This window comes from Gigantopelta aegis, chromosome 12 (assembly GCF_016097555.1).
Source record: "Gigantopelta aegis isolate Gae_Host chromosome 12, Gae_host_genome, whole genome shotgun sequence".
NCBI classification, from domain to species: Eukaryota; Metazoa; Mollusca; class Gastropoda; order Neomphalida; family Peltospiridae; genus Gigantopelta; species Gigantopelta aegis.
Window position 1 is genome coordinate 41,613,062 of NC_054710.1, and position 18,356 is coordinate 41,631,417.

Below are 18,356 nucleotides of genomic sequence, written 5' to 3' on the forward strand. Positions count from 1 at the left end.
ATGTTCCATACAATGTCTGTGTTGTTACCGTTTTATGTCTATGCTGTTACCAAAATAAACAATCAAGCCAGAAAAGATTAATGTACCCAAGTGAGGTGTCAATTATATACATATGTGCAACTGTCTCAAGACCAAAATGTATTGTATTCAACTGTTGTCTATTATACACACTGTTGTGATTGAAAACTCTTTCATTTGTCATCAAAGGTCTATGCTGTTGACACAATATGTCTGTGCCGTTATTTCATACCTGCAAAATTATGAAATCTCCTCCAATTCATCATCCATATTTAAATAGGAACGCTTGATGAATAGCGCTAGTGTACACACTATTTTTGAGCACCTACTATGTATATATATATTTACCAACTACACTGTGATAAAGTAGCTTTTTGTCTGACTAATTGTTTGTGCCGTTATTAAATGTGTCTGTCCTGTTACTTTATACGTCTGTGCTGTAACGTTTTTTTCGGTAACAGCACAGACAGTAACAGGGTAGACAAATAATTACATAACTAGAATTATATGCAATGACTTCTCCTTTTCACATATTGACATAATTAAATTAAATTTCAATCTCACATTCCAAGATTCCCTTGGAGTAACAAAATATAGAAACGACTTTTTGGGTCCAAATTGTTCACTAACAGGACAGACATCTGAAAAAAGTACACATCAACCAGAGAAACTTACCAGTTGTTTTAGAAGACTTCAACACTCAAATCAACTTTTAGCACATGGTTGCATGATGGCACTGGACAGGAAATGACCTTGGAACCCTTTTGATCTTCATCACACCACAGGGAGACAAAATTATTTGCAAATGTCTTGTCTGGTAACAGGACAGACAAAAACCCGAGGGACAAGGTTATTATTAGGCAATAAAAAAAAAATACAATGACTAAATAATGTGTTTGGTTATATTATCACCTTCCATGATCATAATGCTCGGTGTATAATATAAAAAAGTATGCTAGAGTTGAATATAATAAAGTTTTTACATTAGAAAAAGTTGGACTAAGTGCTTGGGGGACAAGCAAAAATGGCTATTTTTTACCATAAAAGTAAATTTTTAGTGAATAACGTGATGGGACAGGGGCTATTCTAGCAACATATTTTATGTAACTAATGTTCACTATAACAAAAACCCTGAATTAAAGTAGGCAATACTTTTCTGGAAAACGCATCAGGACAAGAAATGTTACTTTTTCAGAGAATATATATATATATATATATATATATATATATATATATATATATATATATATATGTGAACCATCGCTGCTGCTATTGGATCAAGAAAAAGTGGGGGGGGGGGTGGGGGGGGGGGGGCAACGCCAGTGTACCTTCATAGGGAGTTTCCTCGTTCTTGCCAACTGAACCAGAAGTGTTCGATTTCTGTGACGGGTTTTCCAGCGCCTCACCTAAGTATACATATAATAAAATATACACAGCGCACCAGTAAACGATCAGATCCACGTTAGTCAACTTGACCATTCCCATACATTACACGGGTGTCTCGTGTTGTCGCAAGGTTGTATATGAGGATGGCGATAGATGGAGTTGGCATACTGGTATACGACAGTACATCGTACTGGAATGTGGCACATAACTGGTATCTATATCCATCCATCCATCCATCCATCTATCTATATATGTAAATATTTGTCACATCTAAACTTTTCCGTGATAAGCCCGGGTTACATCTAATATATATATATATATATATATATATATATATATATATATATATATATATATATATATATATATATATATATATATATATATCTGTGTGTGTGTGTGTTGTGTGTGTGTGTGTGTGTGTGTGTGTGTGTGTGTGTGTGTGTGTGTGTGTGTCTGTCTGTGTGTTTATGTGTGTGCGTGCGTGTGTATGTATTCGTAAAAATGTACGTGTGATGTATACCTGTTTTGGTCTGGTCTCCAATACCCTCATACAGCTTTTCCTCTCTGGCTCCAAGTGCAGAATACGGGTTCGATTCATGTGGCGGTTTCTTGTCCTGCGCCTCACCTAAATAAAGGATAACACAATTTGGATGGCGATAGATGGAGTTGGTATACGACAGTATATGCTACTGGAATGTGGCACATAACTGGTATCTATATCCATCCATCCATCCATCCATCTATCTATAGATTTAAATATTTGTCTCATCTAAATTTTTCTGTGATAAGCACAGGTTACATCTAATATATATATTGTCATGGCTGTACCAACAATTTTCTTAACTGTGCTGTGACATGGACTTTTCTCAAGTAATTTTGATATTGGACAAAACAGAATATTTATTTTTACATTTAGTAGTAATGTGCTTCTATTCTTTAATGTCTGGAACTATGCCATTTATTACAGTTACTGTTTAATGAAATTCTTAGTAGTGCAGTTTGTCGTGTCACGCACTATAGACAAAAACGGAATTGCGTAACCATTGTTATTAGCGATCGTTTGGATGCACAATGCGATCTACATTTAGTTGTATTTCCAAATATGTTTATAGTGTATGAAACTATGTTTGTACATAGTTGCCGTAATTTATTTATGGGATATTAGTATATTACGATCGCTAAATGTGTTAATTTATTGTTTGAAGTCCGTGTTTTGGCCTTGCGGTCTTCGACTTATTTAATTCCCACAAGCAAACATTAAAGACATGTCCCCGTGTCCAACTTTCCAACTTTATTACATTACATACATTTAAATTGACACTGGAATAAAAGTAAATTTTATTAACTTACCATCTCTACTTAATTAACTTGCTTTATGGATGTAATATTTATAAGCAACTGCAAGCTGTTTACATTTATTGGTGATGCAGTCCTCATTGGTTTAATATAACTAGAGCTGAAAAGAAGAGATCTATCTGTTGGAAACGTACCTGTGAACATTAACTTTTAAATAAATTTCTAATTCTGAAAACTGGAACACTTCGGCTTTGTCTTCTGTGCCTGACGCCATATAACCGTGAATTAAATGTGATGAGTGCGTCGTTAAATAAAATATTTCTTCCTTTCTTCCTTTGTCATCTGTGAATGTTATTTGTATTCTCTAGACATTGTTCATATCCTTGAGACGCGGCCACAACTATATATATATATATATGTGTATATGTATATGTGTATGTGTGTGTGTGTGTGTGTATGTGTGTGTGTGTGTGTGTGTGTGTGTGTGTATGTATGTGTGTGTGTATGTGTGTGTGTGTATGTGTGTGTGTGTGTGTGTGTGTGTGTGTATGTGACTTTCCTCTGTGATATATTTATCTTGATGTATATAGAGTAGAACAACAACAAAAAACGTACGTCTTCCTCATGTATAGGGGAACAGGCGCCCTTGCCCACCCCCATGTTCCTTATGGGTTTTCTTTCGCGATTGTCGCCTGGTAGTGTAGCCTATGACGATGACGATAGATGGAGTTGGTGTGTTAAAGAACTTAGTTCTGGCATGTGACACGATACTGGTACACGTCACAGGTATTGCCTCCTTCTTCTTCATCTTCATCTTCTACTAATTCTTCTACTCCCACTACTGCTACTGTGTGCGGGTGTGTCGGTACCTCCTTCTTCTTCTCCTTCTTTAACTACTACTACTGCTGCTGCTACTGCTACTACTACTGTGTGCCTGTTTGTCTGTACCTTTTTCAGTGAAGTGAGAAGTTGGGGGAACATCATAAGGATTTTCGTCTGTTCATCCAGGGGCATCATATGTTGGGGGCACATCATAAGGACTTTCCTCTGTTGATACAGGTGCATCAAATTTGGGGGGAACATCGTACGGACTTTCCTCTGTGTTTCGAGATACATCAGATGCACTTGGTTCCTGTGGCGGTTGCTTGTTTGACGCCTCGTGTAAACAAAGTATAACAAAACAGATCCACTGGACACAAGTACGTGATCGAATCGCAGGGCCTTCACTTGATCATCTGGTTTTCTTAAAATGGGAGTCTGCAAGTTGTATAACGATCAAAATTACACTGAAACATGGGATCTTTTGTCTCTGTGTGATGCTGATTATTGCTGCCAAGTTGGCCGCCAAAGGGAAGCCTTGAGGCACGAATTGTTTTATGGGAACATTTGTTTGCTAGACATCTCCAGGATTAAATATGTAAATTAGAAAAATAAATCAGACGGGTGCATGTGACCCCCATCTTCCCGCTAAAGTAACTAATACATGTATCTCTGTATAATGAGCGATGGATGGATGGATGGGTGTGCAGGTGTGTCGGTACGCAACTATGTACGTTGCATACCTTTCTTATTCGGATCTTCAAGATCATCATAAGGGTTTTGCTCTGGGGTCCCGGGTGCTGCATCCGGCTTTGGTGTCTCTGACGGCTGGTTGTCTGCAGTTGATTAAGCAAAGATTATAATATAATGTGGTGTCGATTAATTTGCAACAATTTATCATTGGTAAATACAAAACATAAAGAAATATGTCACTTGCAACTTCGAGAATGCATATTTGTAAAGTATATATGTGTGTGTCTATGTACATATATGCATTTACTTATGTATGCATGCATATGCTAATAATTAGAATAATTATATCTATAATGTCTATATATTTTATTTGATGTATGTGTGTATGTGTGTATGTATGTATGTATGTATGTATGTATGTATGTATGTATACATACATGTACATACATACATACATACATACATACATATACATATACATATGATATACATACATACATATATATATACAAATCAGTCATTTCGAGAAGTGCCTGTGGCCACCGGGCAATACGCGAAATGACTGAACATTCCAGGCATTTCACGAAATGACTGAAAATCACGGCGAGCCATTACGCAAATTGATAGCAGGGTAAAGTTTAGTATACCTTGTTGGAGCTGCGTTTTGCTGTCAGATTTGCTGATCCCTTCGTTTTCAGGCTCTAGCGTTGTTCCAGCGGAAGAACTCAGATTTGAAACTGTTTCCAAATCATCCATAGTGGAACCTAAATTAATGGTCGAACCTTTATTACACTAAATCTGACTTTGCGGTCAATAAGTTAATATAAAAATAGGAATTAAGACTATATCAAATCAATCGATACTACTGGTTTGTTTGTATTTAATAACACACTAGAGCAGATTGACTAATTAATCATAGGCTACTGGATGTTCTTGACACTTTATTTCAGTACGCTGATGCCGTCAAACGATATATATGTATGTATGTATTTTACCACAGACAGAACAGCACATACCACATACTTTGATTCATTTAGTGATGGAATACTTCATTTAATAAACTATTATTTAATCTAGTTTTATATTAAATATAATAAATAAATTGTCCATTCTTGAAGTTGATATGTAGTGAATGTATGACATATAAAGGTAAGCCAAACCTTTATAAATATTTAAAAAATACCGGGTACTAGCAATATAATAGGCCTATGACATCTAACAATCCATTATATAATCCAATTTTATAATACATATACAAATAAAGTTGTCCATTCTTATTTTATAGTTTATGTAGTTAATATGACACAAATCCATAATAAAAAGATTTCTAATTACTGGTGAATGAATACCTCATTTAATAAATTAAATATATTACGCAATATAGTTTTTGTAATAAACATAATATAATCACCCATTCATACCTAGTATTATAATGAATACAGAAAACAAATATCACATTAATACACTTAATATGGTATAAATCACCAATCACTTAAGTTTAATTTGTTATTAAAATAAAATTTATTATTTATTTAGTATGAAGATTACTTTTTCCAGTCATGTTATGAAAACACAAAGTACGCTCTCAGTAATGTAATACAAGTATTATGTTGCCATATCAAACTATACTTATGATATTAATAATTTTATGTTTTGTCACCCAATGGCATAATACATATAAAAGTTGTAACAATTGATTAAAAATACCTTATCTTGGTATGACTTGACGTAACAATATTTGTATTTAGCAACCTGAATGTCTGGAAGATATTTGTATGAATGTTTTCAAAACAATATTTATTAACGTTTATACATTATATTAATGTATATCCCTGGGGTGTAGGAATTTCTTCTATTTGTATACTAACTTTGTTGTTCCAGAGGATCATCATCTACGACTTCAATGCGAGAAATTCTAGAATAATAAGACAAATAAAGCTTTGTAAGTAGTGTATCAATCAATCAATCAATCAATCAATCAATCAACCAATCAGTCCATCACCTGATAAAATTACAACATCCCCCCCCGAACAAAACAAGTATAAGTTAAAACCAAAAACCCTAAAATACTCCAAACAAGCAAAAGAACTCACAAAAAATCTCAAAATAAAGTAAAACCAATCCAAAAAAAAACAAACAAACAGAAAAGCCCACCAAAAAAAACAACAACAACAAGAAACCCACACCCACAAAACACACAAAACTCCGCTTATACTTACTGCATAATTCATTGTTTTAATTGTTTTGATTTTTACTATTTGTGAATAATTTAATAAAACGAAAATACCTTTGCATATCAAAATAACCAACGTATGAATAAATATAACAATATAGTTACTTAAAATAATTAAAACTGAATTACATTAATATATGTCACGTGCGATGTGTACTTTGAAAAGCATTACCTGGATTTGCGAGAGCTTGATAAATGTACACTACCTGGAAACGGAATAAGTAAATGATTAAATTATTAAATGAACGAAACGCATCATTAAAGGGGCATTCCCGTGTTTCTTGCATTGTAAGATGTTTCCGACTAATAAAATATTTCTACGATTAAACTTACATATTAAATATATTTTCTTATTTAGAATATCATTTCCTGTATATTCAGTGTGTTTGTGGTCGTCTTAATATTTATAAGAAGCCAAAACTACATTTTGTCTACAAATAATTTCGTACATACGAAAAACATATATTTTAGAAAATAAAATAAAATTTAACCTAGTACGAATATTAGAAAGATCAGAAACACGTTTAATATACAGCAAATAATATTTTATGCAGAAAAATATATTTGATATGTAATTACAGTCGTCAAAAGGTCTCTGTTAGTCGATAACATCTTAACAATTCCAGCAAACTCAGGAATGTCCCTTTAATGGCTCAGTAAAACATTAATATGTATGACTTATAACCGCTGATTCTAGTTTCTGAGGTATGCGCTCTTCTGTTTCCCTCAAAACACATTTTATGTTACGGTCTGGCAATTCCCCACATAACATAAATTGCATTCACCCCGAATATACAACTTTCTTTCCCCCTAAAAATTCTGAATACGCGCCTTATTAAAACACTACGACGAAAAATAATACATTGGATTCTCCAAAATAGTTACCCACATGTAAATTATTTTAAACAACATGCAAATCAGCAGTAAAACGTGTAATAACCTAAAATATGTTGCCCTGCCAAGAGCACATTGATGTCATATATGTGTTAATTCGGACATGGTCTTCAGACGAAATCCGGAACATTTTCCCTTTGAGCAACAATGGATATTTTATATGCATTTCCCCTCATACGGAACAGCACACACCACAACTTTTGATATACTAGTCGTGGGGCACTGGTTGAGACGAGAAAAACAATTGGTCCACCGGTGGGATTCGACCGTTCGACCTCGGCTCCTCAGTCGAACGCTCTACTGACAGAGCTAGATCGTTACGAAAGTTAATCTTTTTGTTTAACGACACCACTAGACCACATTGATTTACTAATTATCGGCTATTGGATGTGAAGCATTTGGTAATTTTGACAGAAGAGAAAACCTGCTACAATCTTCCCATAGGGATCTTTTGTATGGACCATTCCAGAGACAAGATAGCACATACCACATCCTTTGATATACCAGTTGTGGTGCACTGGTTTGACTGAGAAATAACCTAATGGCCGCACCGACGCGGATCGATCCCAATATTCAGTACGGAGACATGGTAATACATACAAGCAGTCACCAATTAATGATTTGCAACTGAGCTCGTGGAAGGAAGAAGAAGGAAATGTTTTTATTTAACGATACACTCAACACATTTCTTTCACGGTTATATGGCGTCGGACATATGGTTAAGGACCACACAGATACTGAGGGAGGAAACACGCTATCGCCACTTCATGGGCTATTCTTTTCGATTAGCAGCAAGTGATCTTTTATATGCACCATCCCATACAGGATAGCACATACCACGGCCTTTGATGTACCAGTCGTGGTGCACTGGCTGGAGCGAGAAATAGCCCAATGGGCCCACTGACGAGGATCGATCCCAAACCGACGGTGCATCAAGCGAGCGCTTTACCACTAGGCTACGTCTCACCCCCCTTTGTGGAAAGAAGGAATGCTTTTGTTTAACAAATCACTCAACACATTTTAATTAGGTTACATGACAACGGGCATGTGGTTAAGGACCACCCAGATAATACGTAGCAGCAAGGGATCTTTTATATGCAGTATTCCACTTGAGAGGATAGTACATACTACGGCTTTTGTTACACCAGTTATGGAACACCGACTGAAACGAGAAGAAAGTCAATGGAGGCATCGACGGGGATCGATCCTAAACCAACTGTACATCAAGCGAGAGGTTTACTAATGGGTTACGCCCCACCCCCTCGAATTAGTAGCAAAAGTTAAAGTTAAAGTTTGTTTTGTTTAACGACACCGTTTGAGCACATTGATTTTTTTTAATCATCGGCTAATCATTTTGATATCTAGTCTTACAGAGGAAACCCTCTACATTTTTTTTTATTAGCAACAAGGCTCTTTTACTTGCAGTATTCCACAGATAGGATAGCAAATACCACGGCCTTTAATATACCGGTCGTACTGCACTGGCTGGAACGAGAAATAGCTCAATGGGCCCATCAACAGGGATCGATCCCACACCGACCGCGTATCAAGGGAGCGCTTTATCACTGGGTTACGTCCCACCCCCAGCATATTACTGATGTCTAAAAACACATAGTAATTGCTGGAGGGTTCCCTTTAATACATGTATGAACGCCAAGCAAGCGTTTTACCACAGGGCTACGTCCCGCCCCTTTCGAATTATAAGCAAGGCAAAATGTTACACCTGTTTTGATTCGTCGGTAAAGGAGGCAAATTGCTCCAACAATGAGCGCCAAGACAACAGCAATGGCCAACCCAATGGCTACCCCCACGCCTGCTGAGTTTAACGGATCTGGTATGGCAGCTGAAATAAAAACAGAGCACTGAGTGTAAATTAGTTTTCTAGTAAGAGGTTAAGAATATATTTCACGAAAGGACACAGGGGCAAACGGGCATGTGGATCAACTCATGAACAAAGCACTTCAATTAAACGTTTTGCATTTGTAAAATGGACTTTAATATGATTATAATTACCACAAATTGCTCTAAAGAGTAGCTCTTGAAAATGTTGTTGAGTGAAGGGGCGGCTCCCCTCCCGTAGATCCATTCTTAGGGTCATACATTATTTCAAAGAAAACTAAAATGAAAATTTTCCACAACACCGAGTCCATCAATACTTCACATCTCCCCGTAACACATAGACAAGCTTGGAATTGAAACAAACATGCATGTATGACGCTGCATGCTCATGTAGATAGTCAGTGAGGCAGTATGTAGGTACATGTATATAGTTTTAAAGTGTTTGCCATTTCTAGACACACACACAGACAGACAGACAGACATAACATATATATATATATATGATAGATAGATAGATAGATAGATAGATAGATAGATAGATAGATAGATAGACAGATGGATAGATGTAGATATGAGTATATGTGTAGATAGATAAGTATATGGATAGATAAGTATATGGATAGAGATATAGATAGATTAGCAGATAGACATATACATACATACATACATACATACATGGATGGATGGATGTATGGAAGGTTTGAATGATGATATATATATACACACACACACATAAATACACACACACACACACACACACACACACACACACATATATATATATAACTATATATATATATATCGAGAGAGAGAGAGAGAGAGAGAGAGAGAGAGAGAGAGAGAGAGAGAGAGAGAGAGAGAGAGAGAGAGAGAGAGAGAGAGAGAGAGAGAGAGAGAGAGAGAGAGAGATACTTGCCGGTGACAACCCCAAGTTCCACAGTAAAGTCCATGTATCCATACACGTTATACGCCAGCACCTTGACGAGATAGCGAGTGTCTGGTTCTAGTTGTGGTATCACCGCCGTGTGTTTGGCGTGCAGACCTTTCTCCGTGTAGCGTCCGGTGCGGTTCGCCGCCTCCTTGGTCTTGTGTTTCATGTAATGGACAAGGAACATCTGCGCTGCCCCTCCGTTAAATTCCTCCATCCACGACAGACGCACCGAGTGTGGATCGTCGCTCCACGCTTTGAACTGAGATGGAATACTTGGAGGACCTTCGTTGTGGCGGAAAATTATAACTATTAGTGACCACGAAGATGTACAAATATGTACAGAGATCATGTATGTCAGCGAAATATCCCTTACAGAGACATTCCTGACTCCCGAGTTTACAGTCATTGCAAGATTACACATTTTATTGTTTAGAATGGGATTGTCTGTATATCTAATTATTTTGAAGTCGTGTGCCAATGGCTGTAGCAGTCATTGTTCATTTTGTTTAAAATATAGTTTTTGTTGTACGTACGAAAGAAGATAAAATCAATCATAAGGACGAAAAACAACAACAACACACACACCTTGTTCTAAACAATATATATATATAAAAAGTTTGTTTTGTTTAACGAAACCACTAGAGCACATTAATTTATTAATCATCGGCTATTGAATGTCAAATATTTGGTAATTTTGACATAATACGCTTAGAGAGGAAACCGCAATATTTTTCCATTAGTAGCAAGGGATATTTTATATGCATCACCCCACAGACAGCATAGCACATACCACAACCCTTGATATACCAGTCGTGGTGTAAACAATATAACAAAATTTTAATATTAAATTTAAGCCATCAAAAAACTATCTTTTAGTAAAAACATATTGCAGTGGCAGCAAATAACTACCATAAAACCCTTTGAAAGCCTTCAGGCGTCTTAGGATGTTTTAACACCGAAGAAACAACTATTGCGCTGTTGTCGTTATTGACGCCAATGGATATAATGATAATGATGGTGGTGGTGGTGGTTGTGAATGAATGAAATAAACGGATAAATGAATGGAATTATCTAATGAATGAATGAATGAATAAACGAATGAACGAATAAATGAATGATTAACGACACACCAACATGAAAAATGCATCGGCTGTCTGGCGTCAAACAAAGGTAAGTACGTGAATGGATGATCAACGTCAATATAAAACACAGTGGGCAGGTGAATAAATCCTGTCCTGGACGGAGGAGCCGGCAGAGACCGGCACTTGTGGCCAGGACAGGCGTGCGCTACAACAGCTTTCTCGGAATGTGCACGTTAAACACTGACCTGACCTGGTGAGTAAATTTAAAATTTGTAATAACATTCTGCATATCGTAAGAATTTTAACAAAAAATGTTTTGGATAAAATCGAAATTATCCCATCATATTTTTTCTACCAAAAGTTTCTTTACTCGTTTGCTTCAGATGATTGCACGTTACCAAAATGTGCCGCACAGCCAGAGTACACGGACAGAGGTTACACTGTGAAGGGAGATCCCTCTTCATAATAAATGAATGGGTCAAGTATGTATGACCAATGCGAGCACGACACATGACTATTTCATCCTTCCTGCGCCGCATGTAAGAAGACTGTCTGTGACGGTACATGCTCTTAATTTCTTTTCGCCTGTGGCGATATTAATTGTTTTAGAAGGCCGTGTGCAGTTCCAAATTGCACTTAAGCCCAGATGGGCAACTTGTTACGTGATACCTTTGCGCGACGGTCATCGAGCTGTACTTCTAATACACACCCAGCCCAGGTGCGGAGCCATGTGGCTAGTAGTTACGTAATATCTCCGGTAGTGCTGTTTATGGCCAGGGGATTGCTCGCGGTATGGCGACAGCCAGTCTGACGATCAGAGAAAAATATGCCGGCATGGTGGCTGTGGAAAATCCACATGATACGTGAGGTACCGCCTTGTACCCCCAGGCGATATTCGCTGTCTCTGAGAGTTTTGAATAAATAGCTAGGGTTTTAGAGATATCGAGGAGAAACATTTTTGGAAGTATCCAGGGGAACGGCTGTCCGTCCACTGAACGATCTATATTAGTTCAGACGGGACTTTGGTAAATATATATTTTCTGCTCTGTGTATAACCTTGATGTGATTGATGTGACTTTAAATATTTTAATACTGTATTATACCAATATTAGTTAGACGGTGCTGCCGATCATCTGACGCAGTATTCTGTAGGCTCACCGTTCTGATATATATATATATATATATATATATATATATATATATATATATATATATATATATAAAGCTTAGCCAGTCATCCTAGAGGACCTAGGTAAACTGTAGGTTATTGTCTTTATTGTGACAGGTACCAGTATTAAGTCTGTATTACAAGGTTATTGAATGAGTAGTTAGGGTTAATTAAAAATTAACCAGTTAGGAATAGAGTTGTAATTCCTTTATTAATTAAGTTCCCCTGGAAGCGTTTCTCAATTATCACACGTGTGTGTGTTAGCGTTTCTCAATTATCACACGTGTGGGTGTTGTGTCACGGTGAAGTGATTAGCATATTGTGTAAACTAGACACCTAGAGATTAACTAATTAAGTGATCAGTTCTGGGTTGTTATTGTTGTTGTTATTAATTAACTACTGCGGCAGTACATTTGTCAGCGTAGGTTAATACAGATTCCAAAGTGTATTGTGTTTTTGTTGTGTTTTCTAGTGAACTAAACGTGCTGTAATAATATATACTTTATATAAGATCGTATCTCTGATCATACCTAGAGACGAGCCACAGCGGGTATAACTGCCTGTTACACAGAGATCTTATAGATATACAGTTAGGAGAGATGTTTGAACAATCGTGTTTCATTCAGTTACGGGTATTATAGGATCCCCGTGACACTGTCACTCTCCCAAGACTATCTTGTCAGAATGAAGCTTGTTCACCACCACACTGTTCCAGTCATCTTGCGAAGTTAAAAAGAAATATTTGTTAATATTATGTTTAAAATCAGTGTAAGGCACACCAACCCTGGCAAGAGGCAAACCAAAAGCAGACTTAACAGCTGGATCTGCGAATGAATGAATTAATGAATGATTGATTGAATGAACGAACCTTTTAACGACACTACGTCACGAACAATTCGACTGGCTAACATTTTATTTGATATTTATTTCCCCCAAGAGAAATACAACGACCAGTTTTGCACCAGTTAATAGGCACTAACTGAAACCTTGTAAAACAATCAAGGTACACTGGTATGTTCTGTTCTGTCAATGGAGAAAATATTTGGCTTCTAATTTGATAGGAGTAGCCTATACCGGCGGCACAGACATACAGTTAGAAGGACGGTAATGAAACCTCTAGTTCCCTCCTGCTGGACCGGTAGGGGACTAATAGTACCAAAGTGGTGAGAATACCTTGTGCAGTGAGCGTCAGGTTCAGCACGAGATCGCCCAGTTTACCACCGTTGGACACAACCACCTGGTAGCTTCCAAAGTCTCTGAGTTGAACTTTCCTCAGCGTAAACTTCCCAATACCAGATGCAGCAGACACCACTTCTGGACGGCTTGTTCCGAGCACTTGTCTGTCTCCATTGTCCTGTAGTCTGAACCAGCTACATCGTGCTGGTGGGTTTGCTATAATGGGTACACTCAGAGTGGCGTCACTCAATAATGCTGCGTGAAATGTACCCGGGAATGGAACGCGATGGTCTATCTTCGGTGAGCCTAAAACACAGCATTGCAGCCAGTTTACAAAGTAGACATTATGTTATATATTACTGATTTCCAAGAAAAACAAACAAAAAGCAAAAAAACAAAAAACAAAAACAAACAACAACAAAAAAACCCAGACATGAAAACAACACAGTAATTACTGGAGGATTTGCTATAACGTGTGCACTACCGGTTGCTTTGTCGTGGACTACCGGTTGCTTTGTCGTGCACTACCAGTTGCTTTGTCGTACACTACCGTTTTGTCGTACACTACCGGTTGCTTTGTCGTACACTACCGGTTGCTGTGTCGTACACTACCGGTTGCTTTGGCGTACACTACCGGTTTGTCATACACTACCGGTTGCTTTGTCGTACACTACCAGTTGCTTTTTCATGCACTACAGGTTGCTTTGTCGTACACTACCGGTTGCTGTGTCGTAAACTAACGGTTGCTTTGTTGTGCACTACGGGTTGCTGTATCGTACATGTTACAGATGTCTGAAAACACATAGTAATTGCTGGAGGGTCGGCATTAATGCATGTCTGAACGCTAAGGTTTGCTCCTGCCCCTCCCCATCTGCATCTAATGTCTATGCTTTAACATGGACCAATTCAACTTACATGTGACATGGATCTTCACAGCATATTACTGTTTTGTTTAACGACACCACTAGAGCACACTGATTTATTAATAATCGGCTACTGGATGTCAAACATGTTTAATATGCACCATCCCACAGACAGCGTAGTTCATACCACGACCTCTGAAATACCAGTTGTAGTGCACTGTCTAGAACGAGAAATAGCCCAATGGGCCTACCGGCTGGGATCGATCCCAAACCGGCCGCGTATCAAGGGAGCGCTTTACCACTGGGTTACGTCCCGCCCCCAGCATATCACTGATGTTAAAGAACAAATAGTAATTGCTGGAGGATCCCCTTTAGTACATGTATGAACGCTACGGATTGCGAACCCCCCCCCCCCCCCCCACACACCCACACACACGCATCTGATGTTTATAGTTTAACATGAGACAATTCAACTTACACATCACATCGAGTTTCACCGTTCTGCTGACGTCATGCCATATTCTGTTTCTGCCCTTGCATCTATACTCTCCGGTGTGTAAACACTCAACTTGCCCCAAGCTGTACTCGGTGGTGCTGGAGTTGAATACCTCGTGGATGGGGTACGAGCCGTTGAAGAGTTTGATGTCAGAGACCGGACTACTATCCACCACGCACTTCAGAGTCACAACAGTCCGCTCGGTGACTGTCACTCCAGAAGGTTGTGAGTTCAATGTGAGGGACGTGATTTGCTGCTGGTCTGTTGAATGTAGAAATATATAAGATATTTACTACAGAACGTGCTGATTCTAGTGTAACGTTAGTTGAATACATAAACAAATATAAAATATTTAGCACAGAAGATGCTGAATCCAGTATCAAGTTAGCTGAACATATAAACGTATATAAAATATATAGCACAGTTGTTGAGTCCATGATCAAGTTACTTGTATATATAAATAGATAAGACATGTTTAGCTCAGATGCTGAACCCAATATCAAGTTGGTTTAATATACAAATAATGATTTTGAAGTGATTTGTTGCTGGTCTGTTGAATGTAGAAATATATAAGATATAATATTTAGCACAGAAGATGTAGAGTCCACTATCAGGTCACTTGAATATACAGATATAAAATATTTAGTACAGAACGTGTTGATTCCAGTATCAAGTTAGCTGAATATATAAACACATACACAATATATAGCACAGAAGATGTTCAAATTCAGTATCAAGTTAGATGAATATATAAACATATATAAAATATTTACTACAGATGTTGAGTCCATATAAATATTAGTTTTATATACAAAGATACAAGCATACACACATACGTGTACACACACACACACACACACACACACACACACACACACACACACACACACACACACACACACATGTATGTATGTATGTATTTATACACACTCACACGCACACACACACACACACACACACACACACACACACAAACATATATACACTATTTAGGACAGAAGATGCTGAGTGTAGTATCAGGTTAGTTGAATATACAAACATATATAAATTATTTAGCACAAAAGATGTTGAGTCCAGTATTAAGTCAGTTGAATATAAATTAGATATAAAGTATTTAGCACAGATATCGAGTCCAATATCAGGTGAGTTGAATATCCTAACATATATAAAATATTTAGCACAAAAGATGTTGAAACCACTATCAAATTAGTTGAATTTACATGTAGAATACTAAAAGAGCTTGCCTGTCATAGCATTTTTAGGAAACGAGTGAAAAGTTTTGATACCATCACTGTTCACGAGTTTCATAAAAATAGTAGGAGAGGCAAGGTTGTTTAGCATTTCATTTATTACAAACCAACTGCAAAGAAGCCACAACGCAGAAGTAAGCAGATGTCGAGACCTACTACACGGTTTTTCTGTTTTTTGTTTGGTTGCGAATTGGGTCAGAACATGATCTACGTCACGCCCACGTCACACTAATACGAGTGTAACTCGTATTACACTAGTTAGATATTGAGTTATTGCTATGGCATGAGCAATATCTTATACTGGTGTGTAACAAAACAAATTATTACAGAAGATGTCGAGTCCAGTATCAGGTTAGTCGGTTATACAAACAGGTATAAAATATTTAGCACAGAAGATGTTCAGTCCATTATCAGGTCGTCTGTTTAATATACGTTTAGATGCAAAATATTAAATAAACAATTTTGAGTTCAGTGTCTGTTCAATATACAGATACATCACATTTAACAGAAGATTTAAATCAATGTCAGGCGGAACAAAGAAACAGACGCACAATAATTTAATATTTTAAAAACAAATCGTCAATTGGCAGAATTCGAACCTACTATACCTATTCACATGACATTTGACAGACGCATTTCGTTATAGTGGCATGCCTGTTTTAACATACAGATGCAAAACATTCAACAGGAGATTTTCAGTTCAGTGTCTGGGACGTGATGTCAGGTCAGTAAGGTCTGCTGAACACACACACACACACACACACACACACACACACACACACACACACACACACACACACACACACACACCTCTATCTATCTATATATCTATATCTATCTATTTATCTATCTAATATATATATATATATATATATATATATATATATATATATATATATATATATATATATATGTTTCACTGTGTTTACATACTAAGATTTAATGGGTACTAGTTTTGGTAATGACCTAGATTTTTTAAACTAAGATCAAGATCCAAATGGCGCATTGTGGGAAGAAAACAAAAGTTTATGATCTAGTCTAAATGCTTAATACATTTATTATTAAATAGCGTCGCTATTACAGTTTGAATTACTACCATGTGATGATTGAGATTGAATATAAACACTCACAATAAACGTCCAGCGAAAACATCTTTCTTTTACTGTCCCGGGTAGCGGTGTTGTTGACAGTACACGTGTAATTTCCCGACTGCTCTCGTTTGATGCTTGGAATTAGCTTTACAGGATCTGTTCCAATCTGCTGATTCCCTAATGTCCAGGAATAAGAGCAGCCTGGTTTACATTCAGCAATACACGTCACTCGAAGACTTTCACCTTCGTTGATGTGCTCTGGTGGTGTCGAGCTGAAAGTTACGGTGTCTGGACCATCTACAAAATGAAGAGTTATAATGAAAAAGTAAATATTAAAAACATATATGAAAAGCCCTCTTTGTAGTAAATCTGAACGACAAAACAGTAGTAATACGTAATTAGGGCCGTATCTCTGCACAATGCAGAGTCGAATGGGAATTTAGCAACAAAGTGGTTGAATCCATAATTCTCTATTAATAGCCTTCTTGTCTATAGGATGACAGCCACTTCAGAGGATATCCTTTACTGGAGATGTCATCCCTATTGCACCGCCACTACGAGGACTGTTACTACAAGACTAGTGTACTAAATGAAAACTAGCATTCCTATTGCACCGCCACTACGAGGACTGTTACTACAAGACTAGTGTACTAATATAAAACTAGCATTCCTATTGCACCGCCACTACGAGGACTGTTACTACAAGACTAGTGTACTAAATGAAAACTAGCATTCCTATTGCACCGCCACTACGAGGACTGTTACTACAAGACTAGTGTACTAAATGAAAACTAGCATTCCTATTGCACCGCCACTACGAGGACTGTTACTACAAGACTAGTGTACTAAATGAAAACTAGCATTCCTATTGCACCGCCACTACGAGGACTGTTACTACAAGACTAATGTACTAAATGAAAACTAGCATTCCTATTGCACCGCCACTACGAGGACTGTTACTACAAGACTAGTGTACTAAATGAAAACTAGCATTCCTATTGCACCGCCACTACGAGGACTGTTACTACAAGACTAATGTACTAAATGAAAACTAGCACCGGACAGAGCTGATTAAAATAAGTACAGATTATAAGTCATGACGGTTTTATAAAGCTGAA

At 37.3% G+C, this 18,356-nt stretch overlaps 1 protein-coding gene and 1 long non-coding RNA gene across 2 annotated transcripts in view; both read right to left on the bottom strand.

Annotated features, from left to right (window-relative positions):
- Window positions 1-2,026, bottom strand: part of LOC121386523 — a 6,863-nt gene extending 4,837 nt beyond the window's left edge. The window contains exons 1-2 of the long non-coding RNA XR_005959671.1: window positions 1,928-2,026; window positions 1,347-1,424 (exon numbers count right to left, since the gene is read on the bottom strand). This is a non-coding gene — a long non-coding RNA (uncharacterized LOC121386523). The remainder of the gene's footprint in view (window positions 1-1,346; window positions 1,425-1,927) is intronic.
- Window positions 1-18,356, bottom strand: part of LOC121386519 (hemicentin-1-like) — a 107,395-nt gene that overhangs the window by 80,291 nt on the left and 8,748 nt on the right. The gene's annotated exons all lie outside the window — the stretch shown is intronic.